At 34.7% G+C, this 23,143-nt stretch overlaps 1 pseudogene; it reads left to right on the forward strand.

The window, feature by feature from the left end:
• The first annotated feature begins 3,365 nt into the window (after positions 1-3,365).
• Positions 3,366-4,391, forward strand: LOC124099599 (zinc finger protein 239-like; annotated as a pseudogene).
• The last annotated feature ends 18,752 nt before the right edge of the window (positions 4,392-23,143 follow it).

The following is a 23,143-nucleotide window of genomic DNA, read 5'->3' on the forward strand; positions in this document are numbered from 1 at the left end:
ATGAGTTTTTTGGCTCTTCACCAATCCAGTGGGGTGCAATGCTCAAATTTTCAGAAGACAATTATTGAAATTTCAACATAAAACAGAAAAAAATTGCTTTACAAATTCATACACTGGCAATCACTTAAGCATCTAGAAACATTAGATGTGGATTAGGACTCTCTGTTTTTTTATATATACTATGCACACAACAAAGTAAAACAAAACCCAAAGATATAGGAACAATGCTTACTCTTGCCTCTTTGTAAGCACACTGGCAGGGTTCTCCAGAGAACCAGCACACAATATGTATTACCCAAAAAAGAATTTTGCTATTCACCCACCCAAAAATATTTCATAAGTATTTTATAAAAATAAATTTAGAAGATATGTTATATTTCACCACTTCTACTTTTGATATGCATCAAGCACTTTAGAGTACCTAGAAAGTCTAGATATTTTCAATTAAGTACTTAGCATTGTCAAATATATATACAGTTATGAGAAGTAAAATACACACAGCAAACAATGGTTATAATGTGAAAAAATTTCTTTTACATAAAACCAGTCTGGCAAAGGGTACATTCTTCTCATGTTCAACATATTCTCCATGTCCTCTCAAGACAACTGAACAGATGTGGTCTCCTGGAGCCATTAAGGAGAAGTCAAAGTGTGTCCTAGTATGCACTTATTGACCAAGCTTTTTGATGTCCAGTAACCTTCTTGAACCATTGAACTCCCCATTGGCTTCCACAGGTTTTGTTGGCTGCCATGTTTTCTTTTTGCCAGGCTACAAACCCACCACCCAAGGTGCCATTTTCTTAATGCTGGCTTCAGCTAGGATGGACAGAATTGGGCCAAGATACTTGGCAGCTCAGGGGTCCTGGGTCCAAGGCAAGACAGGTCAAAGCCATGATCAGATCATCTAGGTGGGAGAAGAGGTTTCCAGGTTCTTTACAGCCTGGGCCAACCAGTGGACATTTTCAGTAGAACCTCTGCGTGTCTTCATGGCAGAGGCTACAACTTTTCCCTTTTATCCCCATCACTCCCATCAGCCTAGGGCTGGAGAGCCCCAGGGTTTCTCTGGGAGTAGGTCATACTCTGTTTCTTGCCACCCTTTCTGATGGAACTAACTTGGCAGTTTCTTGTTTTAGATTTAATTCTGTTAGTACTTTTGGTTTGATATGTGTTTTGGAATAATACATTAACAATCAAATTTTTCAAAGTGATGAAAAATTTGTTTTGTAATATTTTTATAATTGTTTTTTATACTTTGCTTAATGGTTTAACTTGCAATTCATTGCTTTTCATAGTGGCATGCTTGGATTCCTCTCATACTTACCATTATATATCTTTTAAGTTTTTAATTTTTCACATGATCTCACCAAGTTTCTAAGACTGACTTTGAACTTAAGGTCCTCCTTGCTCATTCTCTTCCATGTTGTTGGGACTATAGCTTTGCACACTGAGCATGCCTCCTTCAGTCAATTTTTCTTAAGGACATCTTCACATACACAATTTCTGCCTATTTATGTTAGCAATTTTTGTCTGAATTTAGCTCACTAAACTTTTTTTAAATAGTTATTTAGTGTTTTTTGTGTAATTCATAATTCTTAGTATCTTAATGTCAAATCCCTAATGCTATTTGTCACTTTCACTTTATTTGCTTTACTATTTTAGTTATTATTTTATTTTTTTTACTAAAAACAGCCAACTATAGATAATATAGTCATTTTTGAAAAAAGCATGGAAGTTTTTATTTAAAAAAATACAGGGAAGTATAGAGCTAACATTTTGAATCCTAGCTAACTGGGATGATATGCAAAAAGATTTCCAGTTCAAGGCAAATTACAGAGAATTGGATGCACCGTCTTTCAAAAATTTTAAGAATGAGTTTTGTTGTAATTCACTGTTATAGCACCCTTAAACTTAATTTCAAGCATGACACATGAAAATTAAAAGTTGAATGACTGCATGATTCAGAAATGCCAGTACTAAATATGTATGCATAAGTGATTAAATCAGCATGTTTTGGAGATGTCTCCACTATTGGGTCTATTGCAAACATTGTTCTCAATACTCAAGATATGGGCCCAATCTATGTGCCCATCAATGATTAAATAAGTAAAAATACTGTATTTATATGTTATTATTATTTAGCTATAAAAAGAAATATGTTGCCATTTAAAATATTATAATATGAAGATGCAGGACTTTGCATTAAGTGAAATATAGCAGAGGGTCAGTTTCAGGAGCATCTGACTTATATTTGGAAGTCAGAAATTTAGAGAGTATAATTGTCCTAACCATGTACTGTGTTTTGTGCATTGTTGATATATTGTTAGTCAAAGTCTGAGAATTTTTATTTTAATAAGCATTAGAAGGTCAAGAGTTTTTTTGTACCACATAGTGAATATGGTGTATTATATTCTTGATTAAATAGTAATGGAATGAATGCAATAATTTGTAAGCACAAAATTGATAATTATATGGGATAATTCATATGCTAATTCACTTCATTTAGTCATTTCACCTTGTATATATACTTTCAAATACCGTGATGTTAGTAAATACAAAGTTAAACTTGTCAGTGAAACATATAAGAATAATAATTTTTTTTAAAAGCCATTTATTATTTTGATTGCTTTGTGTTTGGCTTCATCCACGGGATATGGACATAGGCTGTGAAAGGTTTTTATAGCCTTTCAATCTTGTTTTAATTGAAAATCTTCTAGACACATATATGTATATTTCTCATTAAAATTTTTGTCCATATTTCTTCTTAAATTTCCATACCCTCTTTACACTTACTGAATATCTGTTGTATTATCATCCTAAATCTACCTGTTATTTCCAGGTTTGTGTTTATGGTGGATAGAAACCTATTTTCAGACACTCTTCAAAAAATACCAAACTTTTGTATATGTTTTGTATTTCCCTCATTCTACCATGAGTGAAGACAGCTGGTAGATATTTCCTAAATACACCATGCTATATGATAGAGAAAGAAAGGCTGTGGTTGATAAAAGTAACATACTTTTCTTTCCTCTACTGTATTATTCTACTTTGTAATGTACTCAGCTTGGATACTGTGGTCTCTACAATAGTTTGAATAATTTTTACTGGTAAATCAATCTTTACATTTTTATTTAACTTATATACTTATGGAGTAATGATGACTTTGGATTTCCTAATCTGCACCAGTGCCAATGTTTTTACATTGCTATAATTGTATAGGTTATTATGCAAAATATATTCATCCCAGTTTAGTTAGTAAACTCATATTTATTTGGATTTCATTTCAGCCATGAATTCTCATCATGCCCAACAATTTTCACTAGCACAGGGAAAAAAATATATATTTCAAAAAGTGATAAGTACAAAATATGGACATTTACAACAAAGAAAAAATATGGAAAACTCTAAGTGAGTGTGAACATCAGAAATTACATTATCAAAAATCCAGCCTTGTTCACCACCAGAGAATTCATATTGGAGAGAAACACTACAAATGTGAAGAATGTGGCAAAACTTTCAGTCAACAATCTTATCTAATATGTCACAGCAGAATTCACACTGGAGAGAAGCCCTACAAATGTGAAGAATGTGGCAAAACTTTTAGTCAAAAATCAGGCCTTATTTACCACAGAAGAACTCACACTGGAGAGAAGCCCTACAAATGTGAGGAATGTGGCAAAGCTTTTCGTCAAAGAACAGGTCTTATTTACCACAGAAGAACTCACACTGGAGAGAAGCCCTATAAATGTGAAGAATGTGATAAGAATTTTAAAATGAAATTAATCCTTATTATCCACAGAAGAACACATACTGGAGAGAAGCCATACAAATATGAAGAATGTGGCAAAACTTTTAGACAATAAAAAGACCTTATTCACCACAGAAGAATTCACACTAGAGAGATGCCCTACAATTATGAGGAATGTGGCAAAGCTTTTCATCAAAAACAGGCCTTATTTGCCACAGCAGAACTCATGCTGGAGAGAAGCCCTACAAATGTAAAGAATGTGGCAAAGCTTTTAGTCGTAAAACAGGCCTTCTTAACCACAGCAGAACTCACACTGGAGCAAAGCCCTACAAATTTGAAGAATGTGACAAAGCTTTTAGTCAAAAATCAAGCCTCATTTACCACAGTAGAACTCACTGGAGAGAAGCCCTACAATTGTGAAGAATGTAATACAGCATTTAAAAGCAAATCAGTTCTTATTATCCACAGCAGAATTCATACTGGATGGAAACTCTACAGATGTGCAGAATGTGGCACAGCTTTTAGTCAACAATCACACCTAATATGCCACAGAAGAACTCACACTGGAGAGAAGCAATACAAATGTGAAAAATGTGGCAAAGCTTTCAGTCAAAAAATAGGCTTTATTTACCACAGCAGAACTCACACTGGAGAGTAGCCCCACAAAGGTAAAGAAAGTGATAAATCTTTTAAAGAAAAAATCAATCCTTATTGTCCAGAGCAGAATTCATACTGGAGAGAGGTCCTACAATGTGAAGATATGAAAAAAGCTTGTAGGAAAAGCATATTACCACAGCATAACTCACTGAAGAAAAGCCCTCCAAATGTAAAGAATGTGGCAAAACTTTTAGTCAAAAAATGTACCTTATTAACCACAGAAGAACTCACACTGAGAGAAGCCCTACAAATGTGAAGAATGTGATAAAGCTTTTAAAACCAAATCAGTCCTTATTATCCACAGAATAACACAGTGAAGAGAAGCCCTATAAATGTGAACAATGTGATAAAGCTTTTAATAAAGAATTGATTCTTATTAACCACAGCAGAACTAACAGTGAAGAGAAGCTCTACAAATGTAAACAATGTGGCAAAGCTTTTTAGTCAAAAAAATAGACCATATTTCCCATAGCAGAATTCATTGTAGGGAGAAGCCCTACCAATGTGAAGAATGTGACCAAGATTTTAATCATATATCATATATTACTAGACATCAGAAAAACCATACTGGAGACAAGCTCTACATATGAGAATACTGTACCATTTCTTTAAGAATGGGCCAAAATTTAATCCATTCCAAAATGATCATATCAGAGAGAAATTATCCAAATATAAAAACTGACAATGTGACAAAGTCTCCAACACTTGTTTACCCATTACTCTGTACCTGGATAGGTACTGGTTAGAGTGATTACTATGAACCTGAGAATATGTACTGGTTATGGTTAGAGTGAATACAAGTGGAAAAAAATCTTTCAAAGCTTTTGGCCATCTGTTGCTCAAACATTACTGATCAATGGAAAATTCATACTCCCAGAAATTCTAAGAAGTTAAATAATGTTTTCAAACCTTATTCAAATTTTAAATTTATTTAACATCTGAAACCTCATGTCTGTTCTAAAGGCTGAACAACATTTGTCCAAAGTATATGCCTGATATAACAGCAAAACATTTATAAAAAACACATTGACAAATATAAAAATATAGTAAAGTCATTACTTATTCTTTAAACCTTGAAGTATATGAGGATCAGAAAGAGGAAACTTATTTAAATATAGAAAATAAGTAATTTTCTTAAGCTTTTTCTTAAAATTTATTAAAAATTATTAGGTGATATAGTTAAAATAACAATCATAAATATCATACATGCATAGTGGAAATAGCTCATCTTTGACAGGTTATGAACTTCTTATAAATCAAAGATTACTAAATATTCTCACTTTTTAATACTGGAGAAAGCAATTATAAGAAATTTTTTCCTCAGATTTTACATTAAATTGTAATATCTTAAACTATATTTTTGTACTGTGAATTGAATTTAGGAATGTTTAACCACTGAGACACATTCCCAGGCCTCCTGTCCTCTTTTTAAAACTTTCAAACTAGGTTTTGCTAAATTGCTTAAGACTTCACTAAGCTGCTGAGGCTGACTTTGAACCTGTGAAAGTCCTCAGCTTCTCAATTTTCTTGGATTACAGGCATGAATCATAATGCCCAGTTCACAGTGTATTTGTTACCTATATTTACAATATGAATGTGTTCATATACATAAATATTTGTTAACATGTTAATACTCATATATTGAATCATGTTATTATCTCAGAGATATCACAATATCCACTTGAGTAAAGGATGTATATAACAGTAAAACATACTATTTGGTAAGTAGTACTGTAACATCTCTTAATTATTTCCCACATTTTAATCAAACTTATTTGGGAAATATAATTTGTGTAAGTCAGATGTTTATACTTTTTTATTTGTATTTATGGAGAAATTAAGACAGTTATAAGAAGGACATAGAGATATATGAAAATAAGCCACAGATTTTTATATATTGAATTACAACATTAACATTTTACCTTATGTAATGACTTTTAAAACCTGTGCAACTCTGGAAAGTCCATAAAATCTTTAAATCATGGAGATTATGAATACCCTGAGACTGAGAACTTACAGTGCATATTTTATTTAAAGAAGTCATTGAAGAGGGAGCTATTTTCAGTATTTCCATGGAATTCATGTGGTGAACAGGACACTGACTTATCCTAGTTGTTGGTAAGTCTAGTAAGGAAAAAAAAAAGACTGAGGAACCCAAGCATTTATTTTGTACTCCTTCAGAGTAACCCCTGAAGAAACTTGACTGAACTCTAAACATTTTATATAAAAACAACCTTATATAGCCTTGGACACTCCACGAGTAAATAAAACCAAGAAAAAAATTAAAATGATGTAAATATTTACATCTCCCACAATTTATTTTATTATCTTTTGACATTAGAGACCTCTTTTTATTCTATCTTATAATTTATAAGCACTGTTATACATATCAGGTTATAGGATAAATTATATATGGCATGGTCTCCTTAAACTTCTGTGCAACTGAGTTTTTATATATTGAATTACATTATAAACTAAACCTGTTCCTTTTTAGGTCTAACAGGTACCATGCCATTAGGGGGAAAACTATTTTTATTCAAATGAGCCACTGGACTACAAGTTGTATTCAAATACCAAAACCCCATAAATTATTCTATATTTTCTACATGTGTTAGACCTTTGGGTCAACAAAAACCCCACAAACATTGATTTTAGTTAAATTATTTGAATATGTATATGTTGCAATATTATAACTTGTGAGCAAGAACTGTGGGAAGAGTTATAATGCATGTGTACATCATATGAAATTCACTTTTACTCATGTGATCATCATTGCTATTCTCCTTCATTATATGTGTGTGACTCTAGCTTTTATTTTTATTTTCAATCCATGTCACCTCACACAGGAAAGTTTATCTTCAATTTACATATGAAACCTTTATTTATGAGATTCACAGAGAACTTAAAATAATAAAGTGATAAGAAAAATATGAAAGATGTTCACATTCCATTTGCCTGTGTTACATTTGTATAATCTTGATGGAATATCTAATAAATGCCCTTCTCTACTCTTTTATTTTGTGCCTGTCCATATGATTTTTCCTCTTCCCTGTGTTCCCAAAATGATTCCACATACCATATTGTGATATATCAAGCTGAGTACATGCTTGGTTCAGTATTGAATAGGAATACCACCAATGCTTGTGAATGAGAACACTGCAGAATTTACCTTTGCTGACTTATTTCCTGAAAATAGAAAGGAAGATTATTTTGCAGAATTAAAGGTAAATTGTTAGAAACTTTGCAGCCATTTTCAATAAGAGGTCACATATGATAGACAAATGAAGAACTGAGGGATGCTCAGTTTGGAAGCCCACATGCCAGGGCCTTCTATAATATGCTGAGTCTATGCCTGCCACAGGCTGGACATCAGATTGTTCAGGAAGAGCCAAGTGAACTGAAGGGAGTGGAAGAGATAGAATTAGCAATAAACTTATGCTTCTTTAGGAACCCTTTTACAAGAATTTTGTGTTCATCAGCATGCTTTTGTGACCCGTATTTTCTGGGGTAAAGGTGTTGTGTATTTAATCTTGGTAGATGGTGCCTAATTGTATTCAAATGATGGAATACATATCACTTTGTAGTCACAAAAAGGGATACTTTATCTTCACCAATCACATAGACAAAAAATTTATACTATTACTAATTTTTGTCCATTTTGTTGGAATGGAGCTACAGGGAGAGAGAGAGAGAGAGAGAGAGAGAGAGAGAGAGAGAGAGAGAGAGGAGAGAGAGAAAGAGAGAGAGAGACTGCATCTTATTGTCTAGTGATCAACAACTGAGCTCCCCTCCACATCAGCTCCTTTCTATTTGTTTACAACCTGGATACTTAAATAGGACAGATGTATTTTTTACTCTATCTCTATCACTCCCATGGAGTTTTCTCATTTTGTACATGGTGTGGTACCTGTTGTGGATTTCCCACACCTGGTAACTACAGGAACCCTCATGAGACTGCCTCCTGACTGTGTATACCCACAGTTATATATCTCCTGGCAGGTATTCTGGTGACAAAATGTCATTTCATGATCTAGCCATAAATTTGAATATTTTTGATCCCAGTAAGGAACTAAGTTCTGAATCTTGTTCAAACAAGTTTGATTCTTATAAAAAGTGTGCTGAGCAAAAGAAGCAGTGACCAAAAGACAAATTATCTTTTCAAATTAAATGACATCTATGGAATAGACAAATTTCTGTGTAGACAAACTAGAATCTTAGATATCTAAAATTGGGCATAGTGAAAAATTGGAATTCATTGTTCAGAAACTAAACCCTGTTATTGTTTTAGTTTGGAATAATAAAGTTCTGCAGATGGATAATGGTAATGTGTAACAGAATGAAAGGAAATAGCAGCAAGAGAAGGAGACAGAAGAAGAGACAGATGGCTTCTCGTCTAAGCTGGCATCATTATTTGTAGCATTAGGTTACATTAGGTCATTAGAACCATTAGTACATTATTATTTGTTATATCATTAAGCAGGGTACATTTGGGTATAATGTAAGATGTTCTTGCTTATGATTAGATTCTGTTCTGGCTAAGCATGTATTAGTTATCATAATAGTTTCTGGGGAAAACTGCACAATATTCCAGCTGTGGAAACAAGATGCCTATTTTTTCTTCTGGGAGTTTTCTCACCAGAGAAACCTGCTGTCCTGTATATCTCCACAGTCAAAATCCTTACAGCCACCCCCCTTTGTTTTTTATGGTCTTTTTGATAGATAGCATTTGTTTTCTCTTTAATATTGATTGAGTCAAAAAAAGGAAGGCATTGACAACAACAAGTGCAACATAACAATATCAGTATTAGTAAACACTCACCTATGAATAGTTGTTTTATCATAGTAAAATTAGGTAACCACAAGGCTAGGAACTCTAATGAATCTAAATCTTTATCATCCTGTTGTAACACATTTTTCATAACCTTAACTATTTTTTTAATTTTTAAAATTTGTTTTAATTAGTTATTCATGACAGCAGCTTGCATTTATGTGCTTAGATATATCATACATAGATGGAATTTAATTTCTCATTATTCTGGGTGTACATGTGGCAGGATCATATTGGTCACGCAGTCACATATATACATATGGTAATAATGTCTTTTTCATTCTACTATCATTCCTATTCCCACATCCCCTCTCCTTCCCTCCCATCACTTCCTTGTACCTAATATAAGGTAATGCTATTCTTCCCTAGTGTCCCCCCACCTTATTGTGAATTAGCATCCATATATTAAAGAAAACATTTGGCTTTTGGTTTTGTGAGATTGGCTTATTTTGCTTAGCATGATATTCTCCAACTCCAACCATTAACTGGCAAATGTCATAATTTTATTTTTTAAAGCTGATTAATACTCCAGTGAGACTATTATATATATATATATATATATATATATATATATATATATATATATATATATATATATATAAACATGTATTTATTCATTCATCTATTGAGGGACACCTAGTTTTGTTGCATAGTCTTGGTAATGTGAATTGAGCTGCTATAAACATTGATGTGGCTGTGTCACTGTAGTATGCTGATTTTAAGTCCTTTGGGTATAAATCAAGAAGTTAGATAGCTGGGTCAAATGGTGGTTCCATTCCCAATTTTCTGAGGAATCTCCATAGTGCTTTCCATAGTGGTTGCACCAATTTGTAGTCCCACCAGCAATGCTTAGCAATGCTTAGCAAGAAAAGTGAAGTAGAAGGCATCATAATTCAAGATGTTAAACTATACAGAGTTATAATAATAAAAAATGGCATGGTGTATGAGTGCACTTTTTTCACCATATCCTCGCCAACATTTATTGTTGCCTGTTTTCTTGATGATTGCCATTCTGACTGGACTGAGATGAATTCTTTTTTTTTTTTTTTTAATATTTATTTATTTATTTATTTTAGTTTTCGGCGGACACAACATCTTTGTTTGTATGTGGTGCTGAGGATCGAACCCGGGCCGCACGCATGCCAGGCGAGCATGCTACCGCTTGAGCCACATCCCCAGCCCTGAGATGAATTCTTAGAGCAGTTTTGATTTGCATTTCTCTAATTGCTAAATATGTTGAACACTTTTTCATATATTTGTTGATCAAAGGTATTTCTTTTAAGTGTCTGTTCAGTTCCTTTGGCCATTTATTGATTTTTCTTTTGTGTGTGCGTGTGTGTGTGTGTGTGTGTGTTTTCTGTTAATTTTTTTTTAGTTCTTTATACATCCAAGAGATTAAAGCTTTATCAGAGCTGGATGTGGTAAAGATTTTCTCCAAATCTTTAAACTTTTTGCTCACTTTATTTTTTCTTTTGCTAAGAAAAAGCTATTTAACTTGAATCTATCCCATTTATTAATTGTTGATTTTACTTTTTGCATTTTAGGAGTCTTGTTAAGAAAGTCAGACCATAGGGTGACGTCATAAAGATTTGGGCCTATTTTTTATCTATTATTTTATAAAAGGTTCTCTGTTCTAGTGCCTAAGACTTTGATCCACTTTGAGTTGATTTTTTTGCAGGGTGAGAGATAAAGGTTTAAGAGAGGAAATAATTAAAATCAGAGTTAAAATTAATAAAGTTGAAGCAAAAGAAACACTTGAAAAAATTGACAAACAAAAAGTTGTTTTTTTGAAATAATGAATAAAATAGACAAACCCCTGGAAATGCTAATAAAGAGAAAAAAGAGAAAACTCAAATTATTAAAATACAAGATGAAGAAGGGAATATCACAGAAGTCTGAAGTACAGAATATAACTAGAAACTATTTTTTTAAAATTTTTATTCTAATAAAATAGAAAATATCAAAGACATCAACAAATTTCTAGAGATACATAAACTACTCAAACTGAATGAGGAGGTCATACATGATTTAAATAGATCAATTTCAATAATGAAATAGAAAACAGCATCAAAAGCCTACCAACCAAGTATAGCCCAGGACCAGATGGATTCTCAGCTGAGTTCTACAAAACTTTCAAAGAAGAAATAACACCAACACTCCTCAACTTATTTCATAAAATAGAAAAAGAGGAAACCGTTCCAGATTCATTTTATCAGGCTAATATCACCCTGATACCAAAACCAGACAAAGACACATCAAATAAAGAAAACTTCAGAACAATATCCCTAGTGAACATATATGCAAAAAGTCTCAATAAAATTCTGGAAGATTGCATACAGAAACATTAAAAAAAATACTTCACCATGATCAGGTGGGATTCATTCCAGGGATGCAGGGTTAGTTCAACATACAGAAATTAATAAACATAATACATTATTTTAATAGACTTAAAACCAAGAATCATATGATCATCTCAATAGATGCAGAAAAAGCATTTGACAAAATACTCCTGGTTTGTAGTCATCCATTTTGTGAGTTCTAGGAAAACAATACATGTTTTATTATAATACTGCAATGATTCAGTTTCTAATTTGGTGGTTGCTTTTATGTGTCAATGTGATTAGGTTAAGGAATATCCAAATAGCAGGCAAGCCATGATTTGGGGAAGTGTATGAAAGGGATTAGTGATTGAATCATAAGACTTAATAAAATTGATGTGCCTCACCAAGAATGGAAACAGTGAGGCCAGTTAAGAGAAAATGTACGTTGTCAGGAATGATATGATGGGAAAGATTCATTTGTTTGTTAAGGGAGGGGAGGGAATATGAGAATATGATGGATAGTAGAATGAATAAGATATCATTATGCTATATGCATATATGATCATATGACAAGCAATTCAACATCATGTACAATCAAAAGAATGAGAACATATACATCATTTATGTATAATGTGATAAGTGCATTCTACTGTCATGTATAACTAATTTGAAAAAATACAAGTGTAAATAAGAATATTCATTAGTCTGAACTTTCATGAATGCCTGTTTTAAAATTCCATACCTTAATCAGGAAATGTTAAAAGAACAGTATCAAATGACAAGATAGAAGGAAAATTTTTCTATGCTTACAACACTGCAGAGCTATCTGAGGTGTGATAAATTGCATTTTCCTGAAGAGCTGAAGGAATGCAGTTGATAGAAAAAGAAATTAGCTCCTGAGAAAGGCTTACACCCTTCTGTGTCTGACCACACTAACTAGCCTGGGAAAACATAAAGTAGATGATCCCAAGTAGATTATTTCATGTTTGGCAATAGCTTATTCTATGTTTTCTAAATTTGGAAAAGTAATTCTCCAAGTGTTCAGCTAAAATAAAAATGAATACAAAAGGCAGTAGGAAAAAAAAAAAAAGATCTAACCCTTTCAAGGTTTTCTGCCTTCTTTGTGAAAATCAGGTAGCCCCAAGCAGTTCACTTTCAGCAACTGTCTTTAGCTGCCTTGGGTCACAAGAAAGTGCTAGTGGACAGAGGAAAGCAAGAAAGATTGTAACAGTGTGCTAGGCCCAAATATAAAAATTAACCTGGTAGAGATAGTCAAGCCATTTTGCATTCAAAATCCTTTATGTAGCATGGAAATAAAGTGGCCCAACATACATAGACCTACCCGCCCCTCACCTTATATTGTAGAAAGGAAAGGAGGTTAGCACCTGCCCCTTAGCAACCAGTGGACACCAAGTCATGTATTGATGCTTGTAGACAGAGCATGGCTTACACCAGAACAACACCAACTGTAAAATATCAGAGAAGCTACTGTTTTGCAATAGCCATGATGGCATGTGTAGGAGCCACAGTGGTTAAAAACAAAATGTGTGTCTGGTCTCCTAGAATTCATTTTCCAGAGAGAACTTGAGAAGAAAAATTCCTCCAGGAATAATCTTATGCCAAATCTTATTTTCAGCTCCTACAGACAGAATCACATCATAATGTCTCTTCTGACATAGTTTGTGAGGTTATATCCTTATTATCTTTTCCCCATGCACTGAGTGACAAGAAAGCCATTGTCAACATTACTCATCCTTCCTACTGAGTTTGTTCCCCAAATAGCCAATGCTGGCCTAATTTCTCTCCAAGTCTCCCAAGTCCTTTGGTCCATCTAGATGTTGTTTAATTCAGGGCACCTCATCCACATTCTTCCAGTTTCTGACTGGATATCAGAAAGCTCAGGCCCTACAATGTTTTCCACTTGAGCTTACATTAAATAGTTTTGACATTTGAGTATATTTTATCTAAATTTGACCATAAATCACTTTTTTTCTTTCCCTTGGTTGCTTAAAATATTAATAGTTTGTCTATGGTTTTCTTTTGTAACGATGCTTCTTTCCCTAAATGCAACTTGAATCTGTACTGAAAGCGTCCCACAGCAGTATATCACAAATCTGGTTACATATTTAAAACACCTGGTGAATATTATAGAGTAGTGGTTTTTTGGCTACCATAGACTAATACAGAACTGCCTAGGGTGAAGAGGACCCAAGGTTTTCTCAATGCTCCCCAGAGAATCTAATACACAACAGGTTTCAGAACCACCACATGAAGATCCATGTTGGAATAAGAGAAGAGTGATGGCTACCAGAAATGCTGCATGCAGACCGGCCTTGCACTGAAAAAGTGGACCAGAAAAGATCCTGCAAAAATAGTCCAGAGCTGAGTTTTAGAAAAAAAAAAAACAGTTAGTTTACTCTGATACTGATTTGTTTTGAGTAAACACTTCATAGAAATGCAAGCATAAGAAATCTTTAAATTCTATAAGAGGAATCTGTGATCTAGGACAGTGTCCTCATGTTATGCTCGAATTCAGGACCCCAAAAAGACCACCAGAGACCAAGACCAATGTAAGCAGCAAAGAGGTGTTTATTGTGAGCTAGCTAAGTCCTCTGTGCGCACACAGCAACTGGTGACACTGAGAGGCCCCAAGCCCAGGGTTTGAAGCAATTTTATACACTCTTTGTGGAAGGCAGGGACTTCACATACATCATAGCATCTCTTAGCAAATTATCACACACCATGGGAAAATCATAAAACAACTATAAAAACATGATTAGCACATTCATTGGTGGGAACAAGTTGGGCAGGGGTGATTGGTTACTACAAGAGGGGAATGCATTTGAACTGATTGGTTTGAAAGGGTAAAGTTTCTAAGCTGCTTCTAAACTGTAAATCCTGAGTTACACCCAGAACCTGAAATTCCTGAGGCAATTAAGACAACGCCCTACTGGCCATTTAGTTGATTAATAGCCTAGGGCTCTGTGCAGCTTGTCATGTAGGCATCCCAGGGCCTAAACCAATCAGTTTGAATGTAACCCCCTCCTTAGGAATGACCTATCACTCCAGCCTGCCCTGTTCCCGCCAATGTATGTACTAATCAAGTCTAAGAATTGTTGTTTGACTTTCCCGCAGTGTATGATGATTTGTTAAAGGAGACTGTGATGTATGTAAAGTCCCCGCCCCTCCCCAAGAAGTGTACTTAAGCAGTGCTCAGCCCCTGCTCTGGGCTCTGGGCTGCTCTCCCTTCTCGAGTGGGCACAGAGCCCCAGCATGCTGGAATCTCAATAAACCCCCTCCTGCTTATTGCATAAAGTCAGTCTCTTGGTGGTCTCTTCCTCCGATGCTTCGCTGGACCCTTACAGGTTTAAGCCAAGAGGGGTGTTCCTGTTGAACTACATAGTTTCCCAATACCATAAAGTACTGGGAGGGTCATCTGGCATCCTGATGGTAGCTGATTGGTAGCTGCTAGGGAATTGCTATGGGTCCCCACCTAGCCTGACTGAGTCAGGGACACCTGTTATTTGTAGATAAACAACTTAGCAAGGTGGGAATGTGCCTAGCAGTGCTCTGTGGGTCTTTCCAAGGACAAAGGTCATGATCCTTCCTTGGACAGGCTTTGCTCTGAGGTAGAGTCTGGTTTTTCACTCACACATTAAAAGCTACAGAATGTATAAGGAGGAAATTAAAAAAGAGGAAAATTAACCCCCTTCTTCTCCCACATTTTCCACAACTCAGAAGAGGATCAGATATTTTCACCTGGAGAGAAGAGGTTTCTAATATAGAACAAACGGTTTCCTCTCCATTCTGTATTTTAGAGTTGGAATGATCTCATCTGTTATAGCTGGGTATGCAAGTGTTATCTCAACACCCAATTACAAAATTCTCAGTGAAAACCAACAGATGCAAACCAGGTTGTAAATGGCACAGACTATTTTTCATCTGAATGTAATACAGAATGTGGTAGAAATTCCAAATATCTCATTGACATCTGGATAGGTTCAGGATTTAGATACCATGTATCTTGTGTAAAAGAAGGCACTAATTATTCACATGGCATGTATGAAAATTGTTTATCTTTAACTCTATTGTCTTTTGCATAATATTGAGACAAGAGTTCAGGCACACAGAATACTGCATTTGCTCTCAGAGGAACACACATATCTAATGACAAATATATCAGCTGAATCAGGAGAATCACAAGATTAAATCCAGCATCAGCAACTTTGAACCCCCTCAGTGATTTTGGTATACCTGTCTCAAACAAAACTAAGTAAATAGGGGGTGAGTTGTTGCTCAGAGGTAAAGCATCCCTGATGATAAAGAGGAGGAGGAGCAGCAGGAGGACTTTTGTGTGCCTGCCGGTGGACAGTGGGTGCTGAGGCTGGCGGTGGAGATTGCCCTGAGTTCCCTAGACCGCATTGGTTTCTCCCCCAGGCCCCAAAGTGTGATTATTGGGGATAGTATTGGTTAGCATGCCAGTATCCCACTGCCCTCTATGGCAGTCCTGCTCCCAGGAACCCCTAGCCACCACTGCCTGCTTGGGATGCTAGGAAGGTCAGCACCACCCATCCCCACCCTACCAGGGGGCTCAAGTAGTGGGAGGAGGAATACCATAGCAGGGGGATGGCACCCCCTGGGGATGAGTGTCCTGGCAGCGACCATAGGGACCCTCACATTGTCCTCTCTCCCCATTTTCCTCCCTGTTCCCGCCTGAGGGAGCCTCCCCACCCCAGTGGAAAAAGAGAAGAGTGATGGCTCCTGTGAAGGGAGAGGCCAATATTGAGGCCAATAGAAGAGGGTTCCTTGCTGTGCTTTGCCTTTCAAAGACTTGAGTATGGACGGGAAGCTTGCCTTGCCCCACCCTGCCTTGATTTCAATTCCCATGGGCTGTAGGGAGGAAGCCTCCCTGGCCTCCCCTTCCTTTCCAGGTCCGTTATGGTTTTGTAAATAGTTTAAAGGAACCTCTCTTTTGTTGAATTTTGGAATTAAAGTTGTTATTCCAGCTGTCAAAAACAATATTATACCATATTTTCTTATATTCGAATACTCATGTAATTTCTTCTCCTTTCAGTTTGTTTTCCTCTTTCTTCCATTGAGTGCTTTGCTGCTTGTTTAAGCATTCGTCTATGTCAACTAACTTATAAAATATATATTATATTATTATCCATTAGTTCTAATGTACCATAGTCTCTTCAGCATAATCTTGGCAGTAGTTACCTCTATATTATTTGTGATAAATGTTTTTTAGTGTGATATATATATATATATATATATATATATATATATATATATATATATATTCAATGCTAAATATTGACAATGAGGCTTTCTTTAAAAGGCATAGCCAAATCTCATAATTGGCACATCTATTTTTTTTTCCTAGTTTGATTATATGTATTGATTATAACATGATGTTTGTATAGTGTATTTGTGACTCAATTATTTGTTGTTGGGAGAGGGCACTAGAGATTTAACCTAGGGGTATTTTACAGCTGAACTTCACCTCTAATCCTACTTTTTAATTATTTATACTTTGAGATAGGGTCTTACTAAGTTGCTGGTGTTCTTACTAAATTGAAGAGACTGGCTTTGAACTTTGATCCTCCTGCTTTATCCCCCCATTGCTGGGATTTTAGGCCTGTAGCCTTATACCTTGTTCCTTAAAATGTTTTGAAATTTTATATATATATATATATATATATATATATATATATATATATATATATAATTTCTAATTATATATTAGAATATATAATTAGAATGAAATTATATATATAAAATTTCATTATATATATATATATATATATATATATATATAATTTCATTATATATATATATATATATATATATATATATATATATATATATATATATAATCACATTAGACCAAGGTAGTTAATAATAAATTCGTAAAGATAAACTTAACTAAAAGACCCAGTGAATATTTCTTTGTTATATGCTATATAAGTTGGTTTTTTATTTTGTTCTTCTGTATGTGTAACTAAAGACCCCAGGAAGATAAATATTTAAAGGATAATATTTCTTGGTAGATACAAATCAGAGTATTTTAGGATATTTTATATTGTTCAAATATACAAATTGGTCATATAAAAAACTGAATTCAAGAACAGGGATTAAAAAAGAAAAAAATATTTACAATGCTGTCATTTTATATTCTGAGTTTTTGAAAATTGTACATAAAGTCATCAGAAAAATGTGGTGTGATATATATTTACAAAGCAGTAAGAGAGGTATTTAAGATGACTTTAAAATGATTTGTCGCATTAGCAGGAAATTAGATGTAGTGCAAGGATCAGCAAACATGTTCCTGTAGGACAATCCAACACATGGATATATTTAAATAAAATCAACTTTTTGGCTTTTTTGTTTTATTTTATTGCTGCTAGACATCAACTTCAGGGATTTTCATGTACACTCATGGTAGGCAATCACCCTACTACCACTATAGTAATAACTTGATTTGGAATGTTTCCACACCCATTTATTTATTGTCTATAACATATTTCAGACTATAGCCACAGAAATTCATTGGACTCCAATTTCTAATATGAATAAAGCTATTGTTCTATAAATTCATTCTTTATTCATGTCTTATTGTAATTTTAAGATATTGAGAAATTTTTTTAACAATATCTCAGGTTTTCCAAGTGAACATTTCTGAGATTAATAATAAAGTATTTTTCATCTTTTGTAGTACATATGCCACTTATCTCCTTTCCTTTCTTAAATATACCTATTTCTTGTTTAAGTAGTTTTGAATAGTGATTTTTTTTTACTTGCATTTAAATATAAACAACAATAGTTGGCGTGCCTCAGGTTCAAGATTTTAATTAAAAAATAAGTGTTGTGCCATCTAAAATGGTACTCTATACTACTTTGCAGTAATGGTGCTTATTTGTTTCCACTTTCACTATTCTTTTAGTTCAAAATACTTACCAATATGTTCTTTCATCTACATTTCTCTTTAAACTATTGATTAGACATATTCTCTGAGAGGAATGTCTTTAACTTCCAGATTTATGTCTCTAGAATGTATTTTTCTGTTTTTTTATAGATTCTCTTTACAGATGTCCTAATTAGAGGTTTTCACTTGTATTAATTTGTACTATTTTTGTGCCATTTTTGAGGTTTTAATATTCATGTATTTCCAAATTAGTAAATGAAGCACCAAGACTTCTGTTAGGTTCCCATAGTCCAGAAAATTTGTAAATGCCTTAAAAATCTAATGATCTGGTCTTAAAGATGACTAGAAATCAGCTCTTAACCTATGCAGCATGATTGCCTTTTTAACGGTAGCTGATAGTCCCCTTTCAGATATGAGATAGTCCCCTTTCAGATATGATCATTCATTCATTCATGTTTGTCACTTACTGAGTTATTTTTATCTGCGTGAAATTTATTTCACAAATAGTCCTTCTTCTGGTTCTCAAATGAAGTGCTATTAATCATCTGCTGTATTCTCTTCTGAGTTTTTATTATATATATCTTTTTAGTTATAGGTGGACCCAATATCTTTATTTTATTTTATGTGGTACTGAGTAGTAGTAGTGCCTCACACATACTAGGTGAGTGCTCTATCTCTGAGGCACAACCCAGCCCAGTCTTGTGATTTTTATTAATTAATTTTTTCTATAGGAGGTTTATTTCCACCAAGTTCCTTTCCCATCTTTTTCATATTTTAATTTGACAAAGAATCTCATTAAGTTGCTTAAGGCCTTTTTAAATTGCTGCAACTGGCCCTTATTTTGTAACCCTTTCATTCAGTCTTCCAAGTCAAATCACTGAGACAAAATGCATGTATCAATTTTCCTGGCTTTTTTGTTAGCTAATATATCTTTACTGGACTATGGTTATTATTCTTACTCATTACTAATATTAAATTTTCATTTGCCTTTCTTATTCCCTTTATTTAAGATTGAGAAGCTGGGCATAGTGGCTCATGCCTGTAATCCCACCACAGCCTCAACAACAATAACAATTTTTCCTGGCAAAGGAATTCTGTCTTAATACTGTAACATAGAAATCCTGCCACATTTCCAGTTTGGCAGAGGTATGATCACATTCTGACTTGTGAGTGGTGACCAGTGGCTTTACTACATGATTAGAAACTCAGAAAGAGCACATTTAGAAATCTGGCAATAATTATAGGCAAGAGACACATGGATGCATATTTCTGAATGGATAAAAAATGAGAATATTTGTAAGAAAAAATAACTGTATACTTTTTTTCAAGTCACAAACATTTGGGATTTTTTAAAATATTATTTTGCAGCTCCATGCCCTTACCACTCTTCATTCTCTGACTCTTCTGAAGTATGAACATTTTTGGCCAGTGAAGAACATTATTGGTAAGAATAATGATGATGATGATGGGAATTATGAAATGATATTGGTATCCTTTCTTTCAGGAAATTTTGACTTTGCTTTATCTCCTTTATGCAGTAATCTTACATTGAAAGCACAATTTAAAACAAAAAATTAAAAATTAAAAAAATAAGTTAAAAAGACATTTTCTTTCATTTTTTTTCTTTCATTTTTTTCATTTCATTTTTAAGAAATTTTAAAAGTTTATTCAAGTCTCAGTATTTATGAACTTTAAATGTATTAGATGAAAAAAAAATAAATTTTCATAAAGATTATATTAATAGTATGCAAAGATAGAAGATACACAAACAATATTGCTGAAAATGTGGAACAAGAAAGTTGCAAAATATTTTACATTAAACAGAGGAAAAATTCTAATTTTGTAGAAAAAGTTCTAAGAAGATAGTAATATAATCATTTTGAATGACAACAAGCATGTTATTTGAAGATTTATTTGATGCTAACATGTAATTTTATTTTCTTAAACCCCAGGAAGTTAATAGTTTTCTACTTCCTTAATAAAATCAGAATAATGCAGTAAAATTGCAAAAAGAAAATTGATAACATGAACTATTATGTCTTTTTTTCATTAAAAATATATAGAACTATGTTGATAAGCAAATTGTGTAATTTAAAATTTCTAGATGATATGTGATTTTAAGTGAATAAATACATATTTCCCACATGGGAAAACAACCACTTTAGAGTTGTCTAAAACTCACAGTAAAATCAGAAATATATTTCAGAATATAAACATTTTCCAATCACAAATTTCAAAGGCAGGTTAACATTATATACTTTTTTAATATTTATTTTTTAGTTGTAGTTGAACACAATAACTTTATTTTATTTATTTATTTTTATGTGTGCTGAGGATAAACCCACTGCCTCACACGTGCTAGGTGAGCACTCTACCACTGAGCCACAACCCCAGCCCTACATTATATATTTTTATTTAAATATAATACAATACCTAAATCGCAAATATTACCTTGAGTATTGTCTTGTCTGCTTCATTATTGTCTAATACATGCATTTCTGCTATCATTTATATGTCTTATTTTTAAATTTATCTACCATTTATAATATCTATGTAAAACATTTAGTTTTATTTTATTTTATTTTATTTGCTACTGAAAAACCAGCCTCTACCTCAGAGCAAAGCCTGTCCAAGGAAGGGACATCACCTTTGTCCTTGGAAAAACCCACAGAGCACTCCTAGGCACATTCCTACCTTGCTAAGTTGTTTATCTACAAATAACAGGAGACATCTGCAGTGCCAGGTGTCCCTGACTCAGTCAGGCTAGGTGGGGATCCATAGCAACCCCCTAGCAGCCACCAATCATCATGAGACAGGGAAATACCTGGGATGCCAGATAACCCTCCCAGTCATTTATGGTCATTGATAATATGTTGGGAAACCATGTAGTTCAGCACATACACCCCTATTGGCTTAAACCAATCAGTTCAAATGAATACCCCTTTTGTACTGACCAAACACCCCTACCCAACTTGTTCCTGCCAGTAAATGTGCTAATCATGATTTAGAGTTGTTATTTGATTTTCCCGTGGTGTATGATGATTTGCAAAGAGATGCTATGATACATGTGAAGTCCCTGCCTGCTCCAAAGCATGTATAAATCTGCTGCAAACCCTGGGCTCGGGGCCTGTCAGCATCACCAGTTCCTGTGTGTGCTCGCACGGAGGACCAAGCTAGCTCGCAATAAACACCTCTTTGCTGCTTACATCGATCTTGGGTCTCTGGTGGTCTTTTGGGGGTCCCAAATTCGAGCATAACATATGGGGGCTCGTCCGGGATCCCCCTAATAAGCCTACACAGACACCCCGATCTAGAGGTGGTAAAAACCTGGCCGGTAAGTAAAAGCATTGCCGATGTGTAAGATTCTGTACTCTGGTTGCATGCAGGTTCTGGTTCTGTGTTGTGTGGTTGGCAAAAGGTCCAGGTGGACACACCGAAGGGCAGCTGATGGGGTTTGTGGGAGGCATCCCCAACCCCTTTCTGGGTTCTGAGTGGATTGCCTGTAGTAAAGTATTTTGTGAAGTATTTGGTAAAGTATTTTGTAGCTGATGGATCCGCACTCTGCCTGCGCCTTTAGTTTCTGGGTAGCAATCCATGACACACTGCAAATTCTATGGCTGTGCTGCGAATTTTGTGTTATGTGTGTTTGTTTCTATTGTCCTGTCTGTCTCCACCCCAACACCCTGGCAAGAGATCTAATCTCCCAGTCTGGGGTCGTCAAACCCAATGTGAGGGGGATTCTCCCCCAATCCCTTTGTCTGAAAGGAAGGCCCCAGTTGGCTTGGGGCCAGCACCCACTTTTGTTTTTTTTGACAATCTGAAAAGGGAATCTATGTCTTTGTGTGTCTTTGTCTGTGTCTCTGTTAAGTGTGATGGCATTGTTTTACTTTGGGCAGATGCAGAGTCCCAAGTTCCAATCTGCCTTAGATGTGTGGAGGTAACTTTAGCTACATTTTAGCCCAAGAATGTTCCTAGTGTGCTTCTCCTGTAAGGGACCAAATGTCAATAGAACGACCAGCTTTTCTGTTCTCAACTTTTACATCCCATTTAGCTGTGTCTTAAAGAACTTTGATAAACTTTACTCCCCTTTGTTAAGTGAGATTAGGGAAGCAATGTTTTCTTTTCTTCCTGTAGTTGGCTTGAGTGCACCCACTGCAGAGGGAAATGCCTGTTGGGGATCTAAGAACTTTGATACCTCGCTTTTTCTTTTTCTCAAAACCCTGTTCTCATTATTAAATTGGCATTAATTGTCTTCAAGAACAGGAACCGAATTTTCAGTTACAAATTTTGACACCCCAGGGAGGAACCTCCCCTCTGCTTTCTTGGGGAACCTAGCGCTCTGAACAACTGCATGCCGAGGTTCTAAGATGAACTTTTGGGGATCTGACTACTGAAAAGTTAGGAGATATGGAGAGTGCCTGGTGCCTGGGGTCGGACCAAACCAGAGAAACTAATCCTGTAAGTAAAAGGAGGGACTGAGGGACTCCCAGGAGCTACCGAAGCCATTTTTCTTTGGGTAACTCCCTCTTCCTTACCTGCACTGTAAGGATTACTCCACATTTGTCTACTTAAAAAAAAGGGACAATGAATGCAGTAATATGTTGGTATTATAGATTGTTTCTTGGGGATGATCTTGGCTGAATGTATATCTAAAAGATGATTTT

Source organism: Marmota monax, unplaced genomic scaffold (assembly GCF_021218885.2).
Source record: "Marmota monax isolate L192 unplaced genomic scaffold, Marmota_monax_Labrador192_F-V1.1 WCK01_AAM20220418_F8-fsc00681, whole genome shotgun sequence".
Taxonomy (NCBI): domain Eukaryota; kingdom Metazoa; phylum Chordata; class Mammalia; order Rodentia; family Sciuridae; genus Marmota; species Marmota monax.